Source organism: Aphidius gifuensis, linkage group LG3 (assembly GCF_014905175.1).
Source record: "Aphidius gifuensis isolate YNYX2018 linkage group LG3, ASM1490517v1, whole genome shotgun sequence".
Taxonomy (NCBI): domain Eukaryota; kingdom Metazoa; phylum Arthropoda; class Insecta; order Hymenoptera; family Braconidae; genus Aphidius; species Aphidius gifuensis.
Window position 1 is genome coordinate 15240466 of NC_057790.1, and position 24375 is coordinate 15264840.

Consider the following 24375-nt stretch of genomic DNA (forward strand, 5'->3'; position numbering starts at 1 on the left):
AAGTTTATTGTTTTTTTTTTATTCATGAATCTAAATAAAAATGTGGTGAAACACATGAAAATTATAAAATGGTTTATTTTTTTAAAATTAATAAACACGTTACATTTTTATTTTGATGTTAAAATAATAAGTTTTTATTAAATTTTTTGTGTTTTTTTTTTTTGTTTTGATTGAAATTACTGTAGTGTAGTAAGAAATTCTAGCCGATCCTGGTGGCCTCCCTACGCAACTTCTAAATTTCCACTAGACTACAGTAAAATTTGTTTGATACTCTACAGCATTGTTTGCTGCGGATTTCTCTCCGTGTATCGTTTTATCTATTTCATCATTAACATTGTTATAGAAAATTAGTTAACCGATTTACAAAACAACAAATAATAAAAAACAATTTTTTTTTTTTAATTTACTTGATCCGTTTCAGATCAGGAATCCTGTTCCATTCCTGATCAGGTATCCTGGCCAGGTTTCCTGACCCGATTCTGATCAGAATTCTAAAAAAAAGCGTTACATTCTGATCCGTTCCTGAACAGGATTCCTGATTATATTCTAGTCAGCCATCCTGACCCGATTCTGATCAGAATTCTAAAAAAAAGGGTTACATTCTGATCCATTTCTGAACAGGATTCCTGATCTGGTTCTAATTTGAAATCAGGTTCCCTGATCCAGTTCTGATCAGAACCTTAAATTAATTTCCACTCGGGCAGTTGAACCTTCAGATAACGACCATATCACGATGAAACTACCAGTTCTCGTCTGATCACTGAAGTCAAGCATCGTTGAGCGTGGTTAGTACTTGGATGGGTGGTGACCGCTTGGGAACACCACGTGTCGTTATCTTTTGCTTTTTTAAAAATTATATTTTAATTTATCAATTAGTAATTTTGATAATCCAATTCATTAAAATTTAACTCAGACAGAACCAGGACCGAATCCGGACGAAACCAGGAGTTTTTAGATTTTTTAGAAATCGGTACGAAACTCGACTAAGTATCTTATCGTTTCGGTTCGCGTTCAGCTCTACTCAAAAAGTTTAAAAATGACATAGTTTTGACCGGAAAACTACGACTGAACGTCTCAGATCGTCTACTTCTTTATGATGTGTGTATTTGTAATGAGTAAGATCCTTAAAATTACTAATTGATAAATCAAAATATATTTAAAAAAAAAAGGCAAAAGATAACGACACGTGGTGTTCCCAAGCGGTCACCCATCCAAGTACTATAACCACGCTCAACGATGCTTGACTTCAGTGATCAGACGAAAACTGGTATTTTCATCGTGATATGGTCGTTATCTGAAGGTTCAAATGCTCCAAAACAACTATCACCAACTTCTTTTTATAAACATTTTAGCCTGAACCATTAGTCTAAAGTGAAAAAATTAAGTACCATTTATAAACCCTTTTATATTTTAATTTATCAATTAATAGCTTTTGATACGTCTAAAATTTCTGCCAAAATTTCTATATCAAGTTGAACATCGTTTTGCTTTAAATTAATTTTTTTGTAATGGCCAGATTAGAACTATCTTCAATCTTGCACATAATATATTCACACATACTTTTTCCATAATACCTTTGAATAAATAATTATTATATATACCTTTTTCTTATTATTCTTATCATCAAATCGACATCAAAAGATAATCACTTTTAAATTATACATAAAATTCGCTTTCCATTGAGTCAATATGACACAGTTTGCATATGCAACCAATAAAAGTTATATAGACATACATCCTTATTCCCAGGTGAATTTTTTTTTTGCCAATTCTACATGCATAAAGAAAACGAGGCCTCAAGCTTATACTTCGATTCTTCCGGCTCATCGATCATGTTTCAGCGGGCGTTTCGACACCTGCCAAAGACGCGCGCCTTCTTACAAACTCTTATGTATAAAATTTAAAAAAAATCGTAATTGTTAAAAATTTAATATCAAGTTTCTAACATCTTTAAATGTTTAATTAACATTTGCCTGAAGTTTCAAACTATTATTTTGATATTTATTTTATTTGAACACAGAAAATAAATGTTAAAATAAAAATACAAAATTTCAATAGAAAATTAATATTTTTCAAGCATTAAACTTCAAGTTTTCAATCTAAATATTAAACTCAGATTTAAAAAACATTGCACACCTATTTTGACATCAAAAAAATATTAATTTAATTACTTATACTTATAATTATTATAAACATGTCATTGAACCAATACTGCAGTTATCATGATAAGCGAAAAAAACGAACTTGCTTTATTATAACTTGCTCGTCAACACTCTCTAATTTATTTTTAATTCCCGGGTAGGAATTGCCAAGACTCACACCACGGCCAAGTCTTGTCCCAATAATGGCAGCCAATCGTGCGCCATCCATGGGCCAAGGCTTGGCTGACTCATGGCTGGTTATTTGCTTACCAAGGCTTGTATTCCAATGCTTGGCCGACCATTGGTTGAAGAAGAGGTGGCCAGCTCTTATCAAGCCATTTATCGGCCGAGTCTTCGTAAATTATTGGGTGGCCAAGACTTGAAACAGATGATTAAGCCAAGGCTTGGCTCATTAAGGGCTGGCCAGCCATTGATCGATCGTTCATTGGCCAAGTCTTGGTTAATTATTGAGCGGCCAAGACTGGGAATAAACAATTAAGCCAAGAGTTGGCACATTAAAGATTGGTGAACTTGACTTGCCATTTGTCGGACGAGTGTCGATTGTTCTTTGGGTCACCAAAATTGATTATTTTTTATTCTTTCGACATATGTGAATATATATTAAGAGCCGCTGTTATGAATTTAATATTGAAAATTTTTTATTCAATTATTCATATATAAAAACAAAACATAAATTTACAATTAATGTCGCCAAAAAGCCTCAATTTGTAAATACCTGTCTATTCATCATACCTTTAATAATCAAAAGACGTAAAATATCCAAAAGAATGTCAAAATTTTGAAGTATAAAGTTGAATAATTTGCTGGATAAAAAAAAATTTTTTAAAAAATTAGGCGCTGCAGTTTTTATTATTTATTATTTTAGTTAATTTTACAAACAAAAAATTTGTAAAATATTTTTACAAACTCCGTTTGTTAATTTTACAAACAAAAAATTTGTAAAATGTTTTTACAAACTCCGGTTGTTAATTTTACAAATTTTTTTTTGTTAAATTTATTGGCTCGAAGCATATATAAATGAAGATTTAATGTAAAAATAAGTAGAATATTTGAAAAAATAATAAAATTTACGTATCAAAAAATATTATATAAATGAATAGACATTTATTTTTTTGCTTGTACAAAAAAAAAAAAATTTAACAAAAAGTATTTGTAAAATTAACAAACAGCTGTTTGTAAATTTCATTTTACAAACAAAAATTTGTAAAATTAACAAACAGTTATTTGTAGACCTAATTTAACAAATAAAATGTTTGTTAAATTAACAAACGTTTTGTTGGTGGACCTAAATTAACAAACTGAATTTGTTAATTTTACCAACTATTTTTTACTGTCTTGGCCGAGTATTGGCAGCCAATGCTTGGCCCAGTATTGGTAGCCAAGCTATAATTGGTGTCCATCCCCAAGCCTGGTGCAAGCACTGACCAAGACTGGCAGCCAAGACTTGGCAACATTTTGCCAGGCTTGGCCCAATGCTTGGCCATGTTGTTTTCTCCTTCACGGGATTATGACTTTTTTAAGTATCAAAGAATTATTTCATCTTAAGATGAAACGCAATTACAAATACAATTGTTCTTAGTGCACGGAGAGAAATCCGCAGCAAATAATGCTGTAGAGTATCAAACAAATTTTACTGTAGTCTACTGGAAATTGAGAAGTTGCATGGGGAGGCCACCAGGATCCACTAGAATTTCCTACTACATTACAGTAATTTTAATCAAAACAAAACGAAAAAACGTCACAAAAAATTAAATAAAACCTTATTGTTTAAACATCAAAATAAAAATGTAACGTGTTTATTAATTTTAAAAAAATTAACCATTTTATAATTTTCATGTGTTTCACCGCATTTTTATCTAAATTCATGAATAAAATAAAAACAATAAACTTTTTTAGAAGAGGTTAGGAACACACTTGATATCCAATAAATATTCCTGTCATCTGGCGGGAAAAACTGCTGTACACTACAGTAATTTCTGGCGTAAAGTATACCATTAACTCAAGACTCCCAAAAATTCCGGTAGACTACAGTAAAAAATTTAGATGAAATATAATAATAATCATTATAATAAGTGGGAATTAGTCGCTTCAATGTCAGCTATGATTTTTACGATACCACTACAGTAATATATGCTGCGGATTTCTCTCCGTGTGACTTGAACGACCTGAACGCAAAGATCAATCGTTCTCTTAATTAACCCTCGTGTTTATGGAGCCAAATTAATAGTAAATTTTACTTCATCAAAATGTTACCGCATATAAAATAATTTTAAAAAAAATAAATTAAAATGAGAATATTAAAAAAATAAAAACTTTTGATAGGGGAGAACGATCTTAATGACGCTTCATCCGGTAGTTGTGCTCACCAGGACATTCATAAGACATTAAAAAAAATCCACCTTATAACCCGTTTACAGCTGGACCCGCATATGACTACCGTTTGTGTGTTTCAAAATTTTTTTTCATTAATGTAATCCTACAACATTAATAATATCGGTCAAAAATACATTGATGATTGCTCGAACACATTACAGTTTATTCTCTTCTTCTTTCCTCATTAAATTAGATCTATATATATATATATATACATACAATAAGTTAATGCCGATCAACGAATATATATATATTTTATTATCATAATATAATAAAACAAGTTACCAAAAAAATTATCATCAATCACTCAACAGCTTGGTCAAGAGTCTACTATATATTCACGATAAATTTATAATAGATTAATTTTTAAAGTAACAATATATAACCGTCCAACATAAAACATATATGTACATCCAATTTATTTGATATTGATTTTCATCAAGCAATCAATGTATTATTTTTGAATTAAATGATTAAAGTGTGATGTGATTAAAGGCGGCAACTTGGGTCAAAAGAGACCACAAGGATTGTGTTCACTGCGGGATATGTTTATTGATGAATCAAACATCATCAACATATATACAGTGGCTTGAATTCGTCACTGATGCGCAAATCAAACGAGCTTTATAGACTATCTTGTATATAAAATGCAAAAATTACAAAAAATAAATATAAAAGTATAGAAATAAAATGATAACAATAATTTTATATGATAAAAAAAAATTATTGTATAGAGGTATATACAAAAGGTGCGAAGATACATGCGAGTGAAAAGGCTCCTGGGCTGCCAACCTAATAAAGCAATTTGTCATGGTATGCCAGCTATACATTAACACACAATCTTGTGCATACGCAACAACAGATTTCTCTCTTAGTTTTTTTTTTTTTTTTTATATACATTGTATATAGCGTCTTTTTCAAAACTCTTTGGTAGAAATATCAGTCTTATTTGCCACTGTGACCAACAGAATAAATAAAAACTCAAAATATTGTTTATTTCACTCATTTCTGTCGTATATATTTTTTGGTTTTTCTTTTTTATTCTTCAACTACAAAGTAAGTATGTCCCCTTTCTACTTTTTTTTTTTCGTTTTTTTTCATCATCGAGTAATGTATGATTTATTGTGTTTGATGTGACTCTCTCTACTCAAAGTACTCAACTTTTATCTTGAGAATAAGATTAAAAGAAAAAAAAAAATTGTTAACAAAATAATTATTTTTAAAATTTCAAAAGACAAAAGTTTATATATAGTACATAGTAAATAAAAATTTTGGTATTGAATTAAAAATCTTTGTAATTTCATTGTTTCAAATACTTTATTTTTTTTATTTTTTGTTCTTGATGACTTTTTTGTTGATGAAAAGAAAAAAACTAAAGTAAAAAAAAAAAAAAAAACCTTGGAATTTATTATGCGACTTTTTCTATACACAAGGTTGATCGATCTCCGGGAAGGATTATATAAAAGGGAAAAAGTGAGGAGAGCTATTATTCAGTATGTAGCTTGTGTGTGTGAGTGTTTGTGTATTTGTGTGATGACGCCAAGAGCGGCACAACAGAGAACATCATGAGATCTTGTTCTTGTGCTACCGGCAAACCGCACCGAGGTTCTGGGACATCGGGTGATTGATGGGATCCACTCCTCTGTGTCGGTGGTTTTCGCGCTCTTATAAATATTATATATACTATACATATAAGACTTTGTGTATTAGACACTTTTCATTCGTTTCGTGTTATTTTACGTATAGGCGGAAGCCTATACTAGTATTGTTTTCACTATATGAATTTAGAAAAATGTTCATATCTTCTGAAATAATATAGATAGGATGTTCGTATTAGAATCAAATTGAAGCCTAGAAGAAATACTACAACCAAGAATAGAAAAAAAAATATTTCCATTGTTAATAAATTAGTTATCAACAAAAAATGTTTTTGCAAAAATTTTAAAATCAAAATATTAAGAAAACTAAAAACAAATCGTAGATGCGATTTTTTGCCTAGACATTTAAAACTGCGAAATCTATATAATTAGGAGGTAGTTTTTTTTTTTCTATTGTTAGAAATTTGTTAATTAACAAAATTCACGTTTTTTTATACCTCGCATAACTTCTTCAAAAATTAACTTATGTACTTCCATTTGGTCTCAAATTGTTGGCCTTTTAAATACCGAGAGCCACACTGTCTTGATAAAAAACGCTCCGAGCTCGCGTTAATTAGTTATCAACAATTGTTTATAATATAAGTAGTGTCTGGTATGTTCTAATAAAAAAATAGACATGAAGGATTGCTTTTAACGAGTTTTTAGAAGAGAGTGTGGCTCTCAGAAATTTAATCAGGAATTTTTTGGGCTTTACAAATTTTTTTTATGTTTATTTGTTCAAAAGTTATTGAAGGTATAAACAACTAACAATTTAAATTTCACCCAGGTAGGATCCCACAAGGGTGAACGGCCGTGCCAGGCTTGTTACAAGCTTGTGTTTCCTAGCCTTGGTGGACTAGAATGTGCCTAGCTGGGCACAGAGTATTTTTCCAGTCATTGCACAAGACTTGTTAATCTAGGCTTGTACCAAGCCTGTGTCGATTGTTATTTCCAAGCCTCACACAAGGTTAAAAATTCCAAGCTCGTGTCAAGCTTGTATTTAAAGTCATTGCACAAGACTTGTTATTCCAGGCTTGTACCAAGCCTGTGACAATCGTTAATTCCAAGCTTTACACAAGTTAAAAAATTCCAAGCTCGTATCAAGCCTGTATTTACAGTCATTGCACAAGACTTGCTAGTCCGGGCTTGTACCAAGCCTGTGTCAATCGGTAATTCCAAGCCTTAAACAAGGTTGGAATTTCCAAGATTGTGTCGAGCCTGTATTTACAGTCATTGCACAAGACTTGTTAGTCCAGGCTTGTAACAAGCATGTGTCAATCGTTAATTCCAAGCCTTACACAAGGTTAAAAATTCCGAGCTCGTGTCAAGCCTGTATTTACAGTCATTGCACAAGACTTGCTAGTCCAGGCTTGTACCAAGCCTGTGTCAATCGGTAATTCCAAGCCTTAAACAAGGTTGGAATTTCCAAGATTGTGTCGAGCCTGTATTTACAGTCATTGCACAAGACTTGTTAGTCCAGGCTTGTAACAAGCATGTGTCAATCGTTAATTCCAAGCCTTACACAAGGTTAAAAATTCCGAGCTCGTGTCAAGCCTGTATTTACAGTCATTGCACAAGACTTGCTAGTCCAGGCTTGTACCAAGCCTGTGTTAATCGTAAGTGCTAAGCCTCACACAAGATTAAAAATTTCAAGGTTGTGTCAAGCCTGTTTTTCTAGTCACTAGACAAGCCTTGTTAATCCAGGCTCGACACAAGACTGTCCCCTTGTTTTTTCCCGCCCTCACACGAGCCTCGTAATACAGCCTTGTTTCAAGCTGGAGCCCATTGTTTCACCAAGCCCGACACGAGACTTGACTTATGCATATATTTAACTCAAAAAAAAAAATTATAGTAATTAGATATATAAATTTAATATAAATTTCAAATAAAAATTATCAGGCTTTGACTATTGTGAGAGGCATTCGCGAGGACTGTGTGTTTAGTCTCAATAGAATTTATTTATATAAAAAATTTTGACGACCACTTTTATCAATACCCCGATGGTCGACATGATAGTGCATTGGACTTCCACGTGAGAGGCCCCGGATCGATCCCGCGTCGCGTCACTAGTTTTTCGTTTAATTATTATCGTTTAATAGAATTGTCTGAATTAAAAAATAACAATGTCGAAATTATTAAATTAACAATAATAATAGATTAACCGTAATAATTTATTTATATTTTTTTTAAAATTGTTTTTGGAAGCTTGAGTCAATCCCGAGGCACAAGGCTGGAATACGAGTCTTGACACGAGGCTGGGACACGAGCCTTGGCTCAAGGCTTGTCATCAAGCTTGTAACATAGGCACATTTCCAATCACTTAACAACCTCGGCACAAGCTTGTAGCACAAGCTAGACACAAGCATGTGAGCCTTGTGCACAAGCTTGTGCCAGGCCTGGCACAATCGTTTACTCTTACCTGGGCAACACTGTTTTTTGACAAAAAAGGGATGCGCGCATGCGAAAAAGTTTCTTTGCTGTGGTTATAATTTGCTTGATCGATAAAATAGTTATTTAAATTATCACGTTATTAAAAAAATGATCATACAGTTGCTGAAGCAACTGTGCCTTCCCTGCGGGGGGAATTTTAATTTCTTCTTTAATATATATTAAAATTCGTGACTACAAATTTATTTCATTCTCTATCGTTACAATGATTATTGTTACAACTAAAATTTATTTAATTTTCATTCATTTTGCTTGTTCCTTCTAATGGGTCATCTCTATGTCCAGAATCGCTTTCTTCTAACCTTATAAACTCTCCGTTTTTATTCATTTTGTTGTACTATGATTTTAGCCTGTCAATGTTAAATATTTATTACAAAATTGTCGAGTTCGATTGTATTTATTCTATTTACTTTTTTCTCTCGGTTGAATCAGGATTTAACGTTTTAGTTGTTGCTGAAGTCGTCGTTATATTTTTAATTTTTTTATATTTATTTATTTTCAATTCCTTTAATGCTATCACATCACCCTTTTTTCCCTAGAAATTTTTTGCCTCTTCATTCCATAAATTTAGTTCAATCTAAAATATATTTCCTTTGGTAAATTTATTATCTTTGTTTAGTTTAATCAAACTTTTTTTCATTTAAATTTTATTTTACTTCATAATCACTGTCGTCTGCTAATGTTATTGTTCTTTATTTTAAGAACCGTCCTGACATTGCATATATAAATTCCACTTTATTTATTGCTATTATGATTGCGATGATATCTAAATAATGTCATTATTATTATTGAATAGTTTTCTTTTTTTTTTTTTTTTTTTTCGCTGAAATTATTTTGCCTGCAAATGAATTAATTGGTAGATGTACAATTTCTTGTATTTTTTTAATCTCGAAATTAATTTTTGGTAATTTTCATTTTCCTTATCGTCATCGAATTATTAGCTTCTACTGGTATGATTATTTCTTTATTATTTATTGATGGGTATTGTTCATTAATTTTTCTCACTAATCCTCCAGTGATCGTATATATTTTGTTTAACTTGAATATTTAATAATTTATCATGTTAATAATTTTTTTAAAATCTTTTTGTTGAAAAATCTTGTTGTTAAATATGATTTTTCCATGATATTTTGCTATACTTTTCTTTTTTGTTTACTCATATTTTTCTAATATTTTCCTATAATTATTGTATTTTTCTTTATATTCAGTGATTTTTCTATATTTTCGTTTATTCGTTTATATATTCTTTATTTTTCTATATTTTTCTTCATTTTCCATATTCATCTTGTTTAGATTAATTAAGAGACTTAGAAATTTTTTAAGGGGGGTGGGGGGGGGGGCATAATTGATATGTTCCCTTTTTTATCGTTTTTTTCTTTATATTCAGTCACTTTTCTATATTTTTCTTTATATTTTCTATATATATTGTATTGGTTAAGATTAAGGGACTTAGAAAATTTTTTGGGGGGGTGTCTACCGTGGTTGAGATTTAAGGACTTAGGAAATTTTTTAGGGGGGGTGTCTACCATGGTTGGGGGGGTCCAGAAGAAAAGCGAAAACAATAGGAAATTAAAATTCCCTAAAAAAAAAAAAATTGCCACGGAAAAATTTTTATAAATTATATATAAATAAAAGTATTAAACAAAATAATTTGAAAAAAAAAATTTGTTCAGTTAAAAAAAAAGTGAATTGAACGATTTATTTTTTTAATATTTGTATTGATTTATTTCTTGAACAAATCTAATATAGAATCATTGATATTATTACCTACATGAAGTATAACCTCAAATTTGTTTTATCTGTATTTTGATTTGTGTACATAATTTGACAGCGCACGTAAGGGTAAATAAAAAAAAAAAATTCAATCATATAATTTAAAATTGTAAAAAAAATTAAACTGTAATGAATTTGGAATAATCGAGATAAACCACACGGGCTTTCACCGGAGTTTTGAAAATTTTCAATTTTCAATAGAACGAATTCGTTACTAAAAATTTTTTTTTATTTAGTTAACTTATCCTACAATATTATAAATATTAATTACCCATTTAATTACATTATCAATTTTTTTATTTAAAGGTTTAAATATTATCAAGATTCTCTTGCCTTTCTCCATGGAAAAATATATATAGGTATATAAATCCTGAATCAAAAAACAGTACGCTCAGCTTCCAAACGGGATACGAAAATTTCAAATTAAAATTAATTATACAAATCATTTCAATGATTTCAAGTAAAAAATAATGTCAAATAATTTCAAAGATATTTCAATGGTTTCAAATGATAAAAATGATTCCAAATAATCATTGAAATTATTGAATTAAAGTCTCGTAGAAAATTTGTCAAAGTTTAGTATATTCATTTAAATTTGAATAAATTTTATACATAAATTGGACAATAAAATCGTTTATTTATTTTATTATATACAACAGCGTCAGTGTCGATGAATGTTTCAGCTATAATGGCTGATGACATTGCTAACAAATATTAATTTTGTTCGATTGGTTTTCTGAGACACGTCCATCATATAGCACCACAGAAAGATGAAATCACTCAATAAAAATGCTTCATGATACCATGTGACTTCGAGTAACTTCATTTAAGATTTTAATTGCAAAAACAATCCATGATTTCAACTGATCTCAGTGGTTCAAACTCATCTTGGACACATAATTATTGAAAATAAAAGTTTCAAAACATATTGACCTCAACAAGACAAATAACATATGTTTATTGCTTCAAATTCTTCATAATATCAAGTGGCTTCGAGTGATTTTGTTTGAGATTATAATTGCAAAGTGCAAACTCATCTGAAATCCTTAATCATTCAATTTCATTCTAAATACATAAAAGTGTTGCATTTTAAAAAATTGCAATATTATAATATTGATAAAACAATTTAACCTCAACTAACCCGAGACAAATAACATATGCTTATTTAACCGAGAAATTTGCTTGAGTGATGTTTATTTGATTTGATTAATTGAACGAAGCGATGACAGTGATGCTTGTCGATATACACGCATGTATATATATGATCCTTTTTTTTTATTTGTACATCATACAATTAATTTTTTAAAAGTAAATACATATATATATATATCTTTACTCGACTTTTTTATGAATAACACGATGAAATATTGTTTGTGGGTAGATATAGTCATGTGTTCATTTTAGAAATAGAAATGATAATCCACAAAAGTGAGGTATACATAGGAAAATAAAAAAAATATAAAGAAGACAATCTCTCATATAATTGAATTTATAGTCAAGTACATGAACAAACTGTTCTGGATTGACTGTATTACACAGATATGCACACACATGTGTCATTGTTGTAAGCAAACTACAACTTGAATTCCCCATGATCCATCAACGGAAGTAAAAAATTAGACGATTGACTCGAGAAAAAGATATACGTATGAGTTCTTGTTACAATATATATATATTTTACAGTCATATTGTTTTTATTGAAAAAATATATATTTGTTTTAATATTAGTCATTAAAATGTTATTATCTATTTAGTTAAAATTTATTTATTTATTTTCTTATTGTTATTATTTATGACAATGACAATATGTCGGGCAACTAATATCATAACGTGTCTGAAATATATTAGGCTGAATGTATTATTATTATTATTATTATTATTATTATTATTATTATTATTATTTACTTCATCACGATCCAACTTGTGTACTCGTAATATTTATATTTTTTTTATTTTTATAATTTTTATCATAATACTGATAATAAACCGAGGCTACCAAGTGACCAGTTAACAGGTGCATTTGTTATTTCAATATTTCATTAGTTTAATTATTGTCCTCTATTCTAGATATGTCAAAACGAGTTTAACATTATCAACTTTTTTTTTAAATTAAAATAAATTAAAAATAAAAAAAAATATACGTAGCTATAAATAGATATATCATTCAAATATTTAACAAGAAAAAAAAAAAATATATACTGTTGGAAATTATATTTAAAATTTAAATTTTACTTGAAACTTGGAAAAAAAGAAAAATTACTTGAACTGCAAAATATAAATTATGTAATGTTTTTTTTTGTTTTCAGAAAACAAAATGACACAATCGTTTTATTTATTTATTTGTTATATATCCCTCAAAAACAAAAGCGACACTTTCGATAAAAAAATAATGAAAATTGAATGTAAAGAAAACCCGAACAAGTTTTCAATTGTTGCGTTTTGAATTTTACTCGATTTTAATATGTTCATATAAGCCTGCGCGGTTTAAAAATTAAGTATTAATTTTAAACTTTAGCGGATACGTTTGTGGGGTGCATATAGACTACCAGTTGACAGACACCCTCTAAAGCGGAAAAAATGAAAATACAAAGGAAATAACATAAAAACTTTTCCGATGTAATAAACAGACTTTATTATAATGATAATTTTATACTTGTATATATACGTATATATTTACAATTGTATTTGATAATAATATTATCCCTCGCAACTTGCCTACAAAGTTGGAAAAGAAAAAATAGATTTTAATTTTAAAAAGAAATATTTTATACGCATAGATACTCAGCAAGAAAAAAATGTGGAAAAAATTGAAATGTAAATTTTCAACCTTGAAGTAAGGTGTTGTTTGAATTTTGCACAAAATGTTAAGTTGATATTTTTACAATTATTTTGTTCAAACAAAAAAGAAGAATTTGTAGAATTAACCCAAAAAAAATAATAAAATACTGTTTAAACTTCAATAGAAAATTAGTATTTAAAATGTATTCAAAAAATGTTCATTGATGAGTTGCTATTTTTTCTAGATATTCATTTAAAATTTATTTCAAATTTTAGTTTGACATTTTTATCCATTATTGGTTTTTAAGACAATAGACGATTTTACTTTAAGCAGATGTGAAAAGAAAAATCCAAGATATATTTGGAGATGCATAAATATTAGTTGTTAAGAATTGAAGATGCTAGTCTAGTTTTAACCATTGGCACAAGCCCACAAGCACACATAGAGCTCTGACCAGATCATCTTGAATTAAATTTTATATACATATTTATTAGACGTACATTGCATTATAGTCATTTATTGAATTTTGTAAATTCTTGGAATAACCAATATAATTGAGTGTGGGTTCATAAAAATTAATCTTGTTAAATGAGCTGTGTCGCAACACCGTATGACCCGATGACTTGAACAGTAAAGTGCCTTATCAACATCTACCAATCAGACAATTATTGTAACTTTTTAACTTGTATATATTTTTTAATTTCGATTGAATCTTTATACTTTATTTAAAAAAAAAAAAAAAACGTTTGACTTTGCAGGTGACTTTGTTGGGAAAAAATAAAAAATGAATATAAAAATCATACATGTTCAACGAATAAAACTTTATCAAGTATACTTCATATATAATATTATGTACGAAGGTATTGTTGGGGCTGATTATTTTCACCGTCAAGAACCCTCACTGTGTTGTACACTGTGGTGTTGCAGTTTTTCAGACATACAACCAGCAGCAATGACTGTTGTAACCAATATACATGTATGTAAAAAAAAAAAATAAAAGAAGAGAGGAACACAACATTGAAACTTGAATGATGGCTGGAATGAATAGGGGTTTTCAAGTATGCCGTGGTACCAACTCAAGTAGCCATTGTTGGCCCACATGGCTTGCTTGAATACATAAATCTAGACGATCGACTTTCCCAAGATGCAACATGGGATTTTACATACATATATTTTTTTTTCATAATTATTATTACACAGTTTAAAAATATTCTTAAAATTTAAACTCAAATGTCATAATAGATTTACATATTTTTATTTTTACATGTAAAATTAATATTCAGCTTGAAAAATATTTAAAAAATCTGTACTTACATAATATTAGCTTTAAAATCAAATAATTATTTTTATTTTCATTTTTTAGTTTAAACAAAATAAATGTAAAAATATAAACTCAATATTTATTTACCATTTATGAACATGTTTAAGAATTAATTTTTAATACATTTTTCATTTTCTGTTGTAAGCTTATTTGCACAAATGAAATTGTACATTTTTTATTTTAATCATTGACATATATTTACTTAGAAAATTTTTAGATGATCAGACAACATTAAAAGCTTTTTAAAATTATCATTACTCAATTCTTCGTTGAAACGCTTGAATGAAGATGTTGTCATGGCAAGTAGCAACTTTATGAATGACTTCATAACGAGATGCACAGCCAGGGGGCTGGTCATATATGTGTATGATATACTAGATTTATCTAGGGATAAAAGAAAGACAGGGTTTATATTTCTTTCACATGAAGCTTTTTTTTTTTTCTAGCGCACGTGTCTTTTTCAATGGACCAATCAGACTTTCTATGATCATCAATCAGAATGAAACAACCCGCAGAGTGTCATCTATGGTCCACTACTTTAACTCGTCCAAGTATTAATTCCGATTTATTTTTATCTTTTTCTTCTGACAATAAATAAATATATATAGAATTTAGAGCATTCAAATTGTTACTATTATTATTATTATATTATCATCGAATGTCTATGTCTTTCGACTGTTTTAATTTTTTTATACCGACAAAGCTTTTTATCATAAATTAATAAAAATGTTTTCGTTGTTTTATTTAGTTTATCAATTAAATTTTTTATGTTTATTAAGGTGTTAGTATTCAGCAGCCAATAAGAAACTTAACATTTCACATTACGTGAAGTGAATGCACACATATACGATTAGTGAAATGAAAAAAAAAATAAAAAAAGCCCCCTCAGAGCAAATTTATATAGGACACATAACAACCCCGAATGTGGTGAATCAAGTCATTCACTCACAGCTAGACTCAATTCGTCCCTCGAATAATTGAATAAGTTGCTAATGTGAATTTTTCATAATATCAAAAATCAATTGAATTCACTTGAATGCTCATTTAATGATGGGATAATATATCATCGTATACAATATTGAAAGTAAATAAATTAAAATGCTAAAAAAAGACCATTTTAAATTTAATAAAAATATACATATAACTTTTTTTATAGTAATAGTTTTTTTATACTTTTACATTGTTCAATTAAAAAACAAAAGAATTAGTCTTTTTATAAATATTATAAGCTTGATAAAAAAAAGTTGTTTTTTTTTTCTCTACTATAAAAAGCTATAAATTAATTAAATTTTTTCATTCATATAATTATAAACCCAGGTAGAAATCTAATGTCTATTCGACGTCGAATAGCGCTCGATTTCCGAAGGCATGCTCCGTTCGACGTGAAATTGAGGCTCAAACGATGATGTCCGGGTGACGCTATTCGATGTCGGATCGACGTCGTTTCGGACTTGTTCATAAAATGATCGCTTGCATTGAATTTTGATAGATGGCAGTAGAGTCAAGTTCTATATATAGGTAAAGAAGGCAATTTTTTTTATTAGCAATATCATTAAAAGCAATAAATTAAAAAAAAAATGCCTCATACGCAGGGATGGGCATCTGTAAGTTTTTGAGTTGCTTACAATTATCCATGAATGAAACGTTTGAAACAGGATAAAACGGATAAAACCCACGTGATCTCTCAGTAGCTCAAATTTTTCAGTTGTCACATGTTAATTTATACAGAATTAATTCAGCCATGGAAATTAACATGTAGACAACCTCCTTTCCATAGCTTTTTATTGATTTAAAATTATCATTTATTATAGAATTGAATAAATAAAAAGCTAGAGAAAAAATGGTAGCTATGGAAAGGAAGTTGTCACATGTTAATTTATACAGAATTCATTTAGCCATCTTTTCCTCAGCTACTGCTTTTCCTTGGACATTTGTATTATTTAAAAATAAATTTACATGTATTTCATTTATGAAAAAAATTAAAAGAGCCCAAGGAATAGCAGGAGCTAAGGAATTGAGGTTGCCAAAGAATTGTATTTTAAGCAACATTATTTCCTTGAAACATGATTCTTTGGCAACCTCAATTCCTTAGCTACATCTTTTCCTTGGACATTTTTTATTTATTTTATAAATAAGATACATGTAAATTTATTTTTTAAAAATACAAATGTCCAAGAAAAAGCAGTAGCTAAAAATTGTGTGGTTAAAGAATTATTATGTTTCAAGGAAATAATTCTTAGTCAAATTAATTCCTTAGCTACATCTTTTCATAGCTACTGCTTTTCTTTTGGACATTTTTATTTACTTTATAAATAAAAAATACATCTAAGTTATTTTTAAAAATACAAATGTCCAAGAAAAGCTTTAGTAGAAAAGATGTGTAAAGAATAAAATTTTAGAAATCATGTTTCTAGGAAATAATTCATTAGAATCACATTAATTCCTTGGCTACATCTTTTAAAATTACTGATTTCCTTAAAAAATTATATTTTACTTAGCTACATCTTTTCAAAAGAAAAATCTTTTTCTTAGCTACATATTTTCCTTAGCTACATCTTTTTCCTTAGCTACAAAATTTTCTTGACATTTACAATTATATTTTTGAAAATAAATTTAATGTATTTTATTTATAAAAAGAAATAAAAAATGTTTAAAGGAAAGAAACATTAGTATTTAAAATGTAATATAAAGTATGAATACCATGAATTATGTTTCAAGAAATAATTCATAATCACATTAATTTCTTAGTTACATTTTTTCCTTATACTGCTTTTCATGTAGACATTTTATTTCTTTATAAATAAAATACATGTAAATTTATTTTTAAAATTACAAATGTCCAAGAAAAGCGGTAGCTAAAGAACAAAGATGTAACAAAGATAAAATTTTAAATTATGTTTCTAGAAATAATTGCTTAGTCACATTAATTTTTAGCTACATCAATTTCCTTAGCTAGTGTTTTCATAAATAATGCTTTTCCTTAGCTACATCTTTTCCTTAGCTACATCTTTTCCTTAGCTACATCTTTTCCTTAGCTACATCTTTTCCTTAGCTACTGCTTTTCCTTGGACATTTGTATGTTTAAAAAATAAATTTACATGTATTTTATTTATAAAATAAATAAAAAATGTCCAAGGAAAAGCAGTATCGAAAAAACTAATCAAGTAATTATAAAGAATTATGTTTCAAGGAAATATTTTCCTTAAGACTGCTTTTCATGGACATTTTTTATTTATTTATAAATAAAAATACATGTAAATTTTATTTTTCAAAAATACAAATGTAGAAGAAAAGCAGTAATGAAAAAGATGTAACTAATGAATAGGGTTTTAAAAATTATGTTTCTACCAAATAATTCCTTAGTCACATTAATTGCTTAGCTACATCTTTTCTATACTACTTTCATAGCTACTGCTTTCATACTTCATTTTTTCCTTAGCTTCATCTTTTCCTTAGCTAAATCTTTTCCTTAATAGCTACATATTTTCATTTTTACATGTTTTAATAGCTACATCTTTTCCTTAGCTACATCTTTTCATAGCTACATCTTTCATTAGCTACATCTTTTATTTAGCTACATCTTTTCCTTAGCTACATTTTTCCTTAGCTACTGCTTTTTCTTGGACATTTGTCTTATTGCAAAAATAAATTTACATTTATTTTATTTATAAAAGAAATAAAAATTTTCAAGGAAACAACAGTAGCTAAATGTAACTAAACTAGAATTACCTTAAGAAGATGTTTCATGGAAATATTTCCTTAACTACATCTTTTCATAGCTACTGCTTTTCCTTGGACATTTTTATTTATTTTATAAATAAAATACATATATAATTTATTCTTCAAAAATACAAATGTCAAGCGCAGCGGTATTAATGGAAAAAGATATGTAATAATAAGGTACCAAGAATTATGTTTCTAGGAAATAATTCCTTAGTCACATTAATTCCTTTGCTACATCTTTTCTTTAGCTACTAAATTTTAATTTAGACACTTTTTATTTATTTTATAAATAAAATACTTGTAAATTCATTTTTAAAATACAAATGTCAAGAAAAAGCGTGTTAAGAAAAAAGATAATAATAAATTGAGTTATAAAGAATTTCGTTTCAAGGAAATAATTCCTTAGTCACATTAATTCCTTAGCTCCATTTTTTTCTTAGCTACTGCTTGTCCTTAGTCATTTATTTATTTAACAAATGAAATACATGTTATCTATCCTGTTTTGAACGTTTCATTTCTGGATAATTGTAAACAACTCAAAAACTCACAGTATGCCCATCCCTGCTCAAATTAATGATACGTAAATAAATCTGATGAAAATCACTCACTCTGCCATCTACTGAGCCACATCATAAATATGTTAATATTATCACCGTATGACGCGCCACAGTCGGATCGACATCGGTTCGACGTCGAAAAACGTCACCTTTCGATGTCGTTTCGAGCTCGAATTTCGACGTCGAAAATGGTTTCTCGTATCTAAAATAAATTAATTAAATTTTTTCATTCATATAATTATAAAATTACATTTATATATATATATTAATTGAAATATATATATATATGTATAAAAATAATTTTTTTACATTTAATTTGTCTATAATAAAAAAAGTTACAATACAAGAGTTGAATGATTAATTTTATTGAATTCATTGAGACAATAAATGTAAGCCAATCATGAAATTAATGAAAATAACAGAATGTAGAACATAAAAGGGAAATGTAGAGTCGTCGTAAACCCCTTCTCTTACTTGACTTTTATATATAGGTGTGTATACTGTATATACACATAACGAAGGGTGAAACAATAAGCGACAAATGACAATAAGGATTTAAGTGGTGACCTCAATGATATCAACTGCATGTCGGAATAGAATTCAATTGAATTAAAGAAACGTTATGAGAAAGAGTCAACTAATAAAGTGGTAACAAGCCATGTCCATAACATATATATAATGTATACCAATTGTATATATAATATTTCGTTGAACCACTTGACTATCTTTTGATTTTATTTATTTATTTTCATCTAGTAGTTTTATCAATAAAATAAAACTTTAAAATTAATTTAAGCAATTATTATTATATTGTTTGTCATCATTAAATTATAAGTATTTATGAAAAAAAAAAATAATAATTAACAAATGAATTACTTTATAACTTTACTAACAGTTGCTAATTCAGGAACAAAAATATATAATTATTAAATTAATATTTACCCAAATATAGGCTAAAATGTTAAACTAATATTTTTATATTAATTTTTTTCACCACAAAAATTGAATGTTGAAATAAAAATACTTGGAGAAAATTGTTGTTTAAATTTTAATTTAAAATTTGTTAATAAAACATGTAAGAAAAAATGCTAAAATTATTTTTATTTTTGCTGTTTTTAATTTTAAAATTTCAAGCTAAATATTAAATTAACATCTTAAGAAAAAATATAAACCTAACATTTGAGAACTGTTGAATTTTCTATTAATTTTCTCTAACCAAATTAACAATGAACAAGAAGAATTATTATTTGAAAAAGAATAAAAAACTATTGAATAAAATCGACAAAGTGTATATAGACATAAAGAATATATTAATAATATAATGTAATAATTTTATACTAGTGTGGTCAATTTAATACATAGTGTCTAACTACAAATATGGATAGCATGATAATAATGTCGATAGTCTACAGATTATACGGTGATGTATTGTACCCTCGGCAACCTATATACGCTTGGTCACATTTTATCAGCTGTGTTGTATTTCGATGTGCACAACTAACATACAAAAAATCTAATTGAAAAAAAAAACAAGCAAATAAATAACAGCAACTTGATAAACTCATAGATACAAGTTTAATAATTACTAATTGAAAAAATTATTTAATAAATATTATTTTAACTGTGATTGTAGTATTGTATTATTCTCTCAATTTGCTTAATCATCATAATACAAGCATACAACATATACAAACACATAGTGCCATCTATCAGTTCAAGCGTCAACTTTAACAGCTCGTGACATATGCCCTTCCCCCACTATGCATAGTAAAAAGATAAGGATGCATGCATCATATGACAAATATATTATTATTTATAAATTCACAAAGTGTTTTATTAATAATATAAACTTTTAAAAACTGTATGGTCATTTTTTTACTATCTTCTTTTGCAAATATTACTGACAATACGCTCTTAGTTTGAAATTCCAGATAGAAATATATTAAATAAAGCAATTATGAATTACATTTTTCTTAATATAGGTTATATTCTTCATTTTTCAATATTCAATTGTTTACATTTGAACTCATCCAATTTAATGAAATAGACCTAAAAAAATTGAATCAAAATCATTCACTCAAAGCCTTGGATATGTTGTATGTTATTTTTTTTTTAATTTTAGTTTTGGTAATGTCGTCTTTGGAATATTCCCCGGAGAATTTCATGAAACGTATCTTTGTATATATATATTTTTATATGGCGAATATAAAAGATGGAAAAAGTTGACTTGAGTCTTGTTATCTTCAGCAAGTTCTTTGTAAATATATATAAATAAAGCTAGTTCGAGTTGAGGGAAAGTGCCAATGTTACTGTCATCAAAGTATATACAAAATTGTCCAATCGTCACACTACCTATCGTTCGACCTGGCATTCATGGTATCTTATGTTATTTCAAAATGAAAAAAAAAATATCATCAAACGATGCCGCGCACTACTGGATTCACGTCTTGTTGAGATCAAATTCATGCTTTATATATACGTTGGTTCCGACATACAGCCAACATTCATGGAATAACGTTTCTTCAATATACCATACAAAAATATATCAAATAATTTTTCTTTTATCGATATTTTGATTTTTAAAATATGTTCATATATATTGTATATGTATTTATGATGTATGAGAATTGATAAATTTATTTGATATGAAAAACCACAAAATTTTTCGTGGTAAAATATATTTTTTTTTTGTTTTTTTACTTTTTTTTTAAATTGGGCATAAAAAATGGCCTTTGGCTCTGTCTGGTGGTGAGCATCACGATCATTAGACGAACGTAAAAGGTTACATGAGGAATGGCAAAGACATAACAACACGTCTCAGGTACACCTGTCACTGATGTTCATGCTTCATTCCGACGCGAGAATCTTTCATCTCATTTTATGGAATCCTATAGAAATTCTACATTTTCTTAGAAATAATAGTATTATGTGGTTTTGGTTTAATTATTATTTATTTTTTTTTTTTGCTTTTCAATTGTTTTCATTTTTTGTGAAATGATATGTTTGATTTAAATATGTTAATGATGACATCAAAATGCTGTGTTTATGAAAAAAAAATTATTTTGATTTGGGGTAATATTTGGACGTGGACATTTAGTTTTTCATTACAAGGAAAAAGTATTTTCAATTATTGGTATTTTTATAAGCTCATCAATGTATGATTAATTTTGATTTTGATAAAAAAATTATATTTGTTTCATAAGTTAACTGAATTTATGACAAAGAAAAAAAAATGATAGTTCCAAATTTTTTCTATATTTAAAAACAAATATTTTTGACATGTAAATTGACAAATTGTAAAAATATATCTTTCAAAAATTTTACAATCTTTTAAACTATCTATAAATTTTTTTATTATGTATAAAAAATTAAGATATACATTTCATTTCATTTGAAAATTTAGATGAAGAAAAAAGTTTATCAACTAAAATTGTTTCAGGATCATTTCTGGAATAATCCACCAAAATGGGTGAATCAAGTCCAAATTTATTATCAATTGCAGAAAGATTTTTCAATGAACTTTTTTTTTTGAATTTGTTTTTACAAAATGCTCATTGTTAATTCACTCAAGCTTACCGCCGGAACATTGAAATATTTTAAATATCATTTGAATAAATAAAAAAATACAAACCTAATGTCACTATTTCAGCATGTTTCAATAAAAAATATGATGAAAGTTTTGAAGATTAATGTTAATTTTTTTCTCAATCATTTTACGAAAACTTGGTTGTAAATTTTTTACATGTGACATAATATAGTATTTTCTTTGGATTAGTTAATGAATGTAAGCTAAATAAACAACTCTGTATTCTTTTTTTCTTCTTTCAAATTTTGAATTGATACGCAAAAAGTTGTAAACTTCATTAGAAAATTTAAATTTTAAAAGTTGAAAACTATATTTACTGGTGCGAGCTAACATTTTTTTCGGAATTTTAATTTGACGTTTTCTTTGAATATTTATTGATTTTTCAAGCTGAATATTTATTTTACATCTAAAAAAAAAAAAAAAAATACAAACTTATTTTGATACTTGAAAAATGTTAAAATTCGACACTCCTTTTTCAAGTGTGAGTACAACGACACGGATAAATTATATTTTTTCTATATATACATTTGTTAAACTCAATAGTAACTCATACACAGAAGCGTATATTCACCCATAGTTGATTAGGAAATTAGAGCACTTTGGTGGCTATCAGCTAATTGCAACGCATTACACATAAGCAGTAATTGTTCACGCTCGCTCTGTTTTTGTTATTATTATTTTATTTTTTATTTTAAATTTTTTACATGCAATTTTTTATTTCCATAATGTTTTTTTTTTTTCTCTTTATATTTTTCATCTTATATATATTTTAAAAACATGAAGTTGTTTGTGGCATTGAAATCACACATGATGATAGTGTCTAAAATACAAAGGTTTTTTAAAAAAAATATATAAAGAAAAAAAAAAAAAAAAACTGGTGTTGCTTTACGAATGAAAATTATGCGCAGTAAAATTTTACTGTTCTCGAGTTAAAACGATACGAGTTTATATATACGAATGTTATTTTGCTGAATTTTTTTATTATCTAACAAAAAACATTGAAAATAAATAAATAAATAAATAAAACTTGTTATTCTTTTCCTTCGGGGTATACAACATTCTCATATATGTATATTCACAAAAAAAATAAAAATAAAAATATGAATAATACGATTTATATTTATAAAAAAAAAAATATGAGAATATGAAAAAAAATAGGTATGAGTGTACATATGTTACCGAGGTTTAGCGTTTTATATTTGCAAGATGTAAAATGTTAACCACATTGTAATTATGTCTCAGGAATATAATGCCTGACGCTTTTATACTGGATCATTATATTCGCATCTTTTCCGGTTCCGCGAATAAAACTATTTTTTATTTTTTTTTTGTTCATTTTTTATATATACGTGAGTCTTCAAGGGCAGTTTTTTTTTTTTTTTTTCAACTTTGTTGCGACGAATAAACCGTCATCAACGACATTAGAAGTTGTATACGGTGTTGTAAAAAGCATGGGGGAGTCTGCTTGGACACGCTTGATTTCAAATCCCAGGAAGAGAATGCCATCATCAGAAACAAGGTGGGCATCCTCTCTACCGTGTCGTATATATTTATTGAGACAATAAACCGTAATTATGAGCGTCGTCATGAGCGGACTAACTAACCGCGTGGCGAATGTGCCGACCAACAAATTCAACTTTTTTGCCTGAATTATTATTTTATATCTACCCAACTCTTAAATATTATTTTTCGTGAAAAAACGTTTTTTTTTAACTTTAAAAATATTTTTTTTATTTGTTTTTTCTTTTTAAATACAAGGATAATATTTTTTTTCTTCCATATAGTTTACTTTTTTATTATTTTTAAAATTAATATCAATATATTTTAAATGTTTTTATATATATTTTTATGAAATTTTCAAATTTTTTTTATAAAATAATTTTTTATAAGCAATGAAATAGTTTATATAAAACACAAATGAAATTTTTATTTATAGAATTTTATTCCGCAAATGTTAAAAATTTCAAAATATATGATGATTAAGTTTTTTTGTTATAAAAAAATTAATAAAACTTT

At 27.6% G+C, this 24375-nt stretch overlaps 2 non-coding genes across 2 annotated transcripts; one reads left to right on the forward strand and one right to left on the reverse strand.

Moving 5' to 3' along the window:
• Positions 1–715: 715 nt before the first annotated feature.
• On the forward strand, positions 716–837 carry LOC122853582. Its single transcript, XR_006373921.1, has one exon. It is a non-coding gene; the product is annotated as a 5S ribosomal RNA (ribosomal RNA).
• A 337-nt stretch (positions 838–1174) lies between these two features.
• LOC122853581 lies at positions 1175–1295 on the reverse strand. Its single transcript, XR_006373920.1, has one exon. It is a non-coding gene; the product is annotated as a 5S ribosomal RNA (ribosomal RNA).
• Between the last annotated feature and the right edge of the window lie 23080 nt (positions 1296–24375).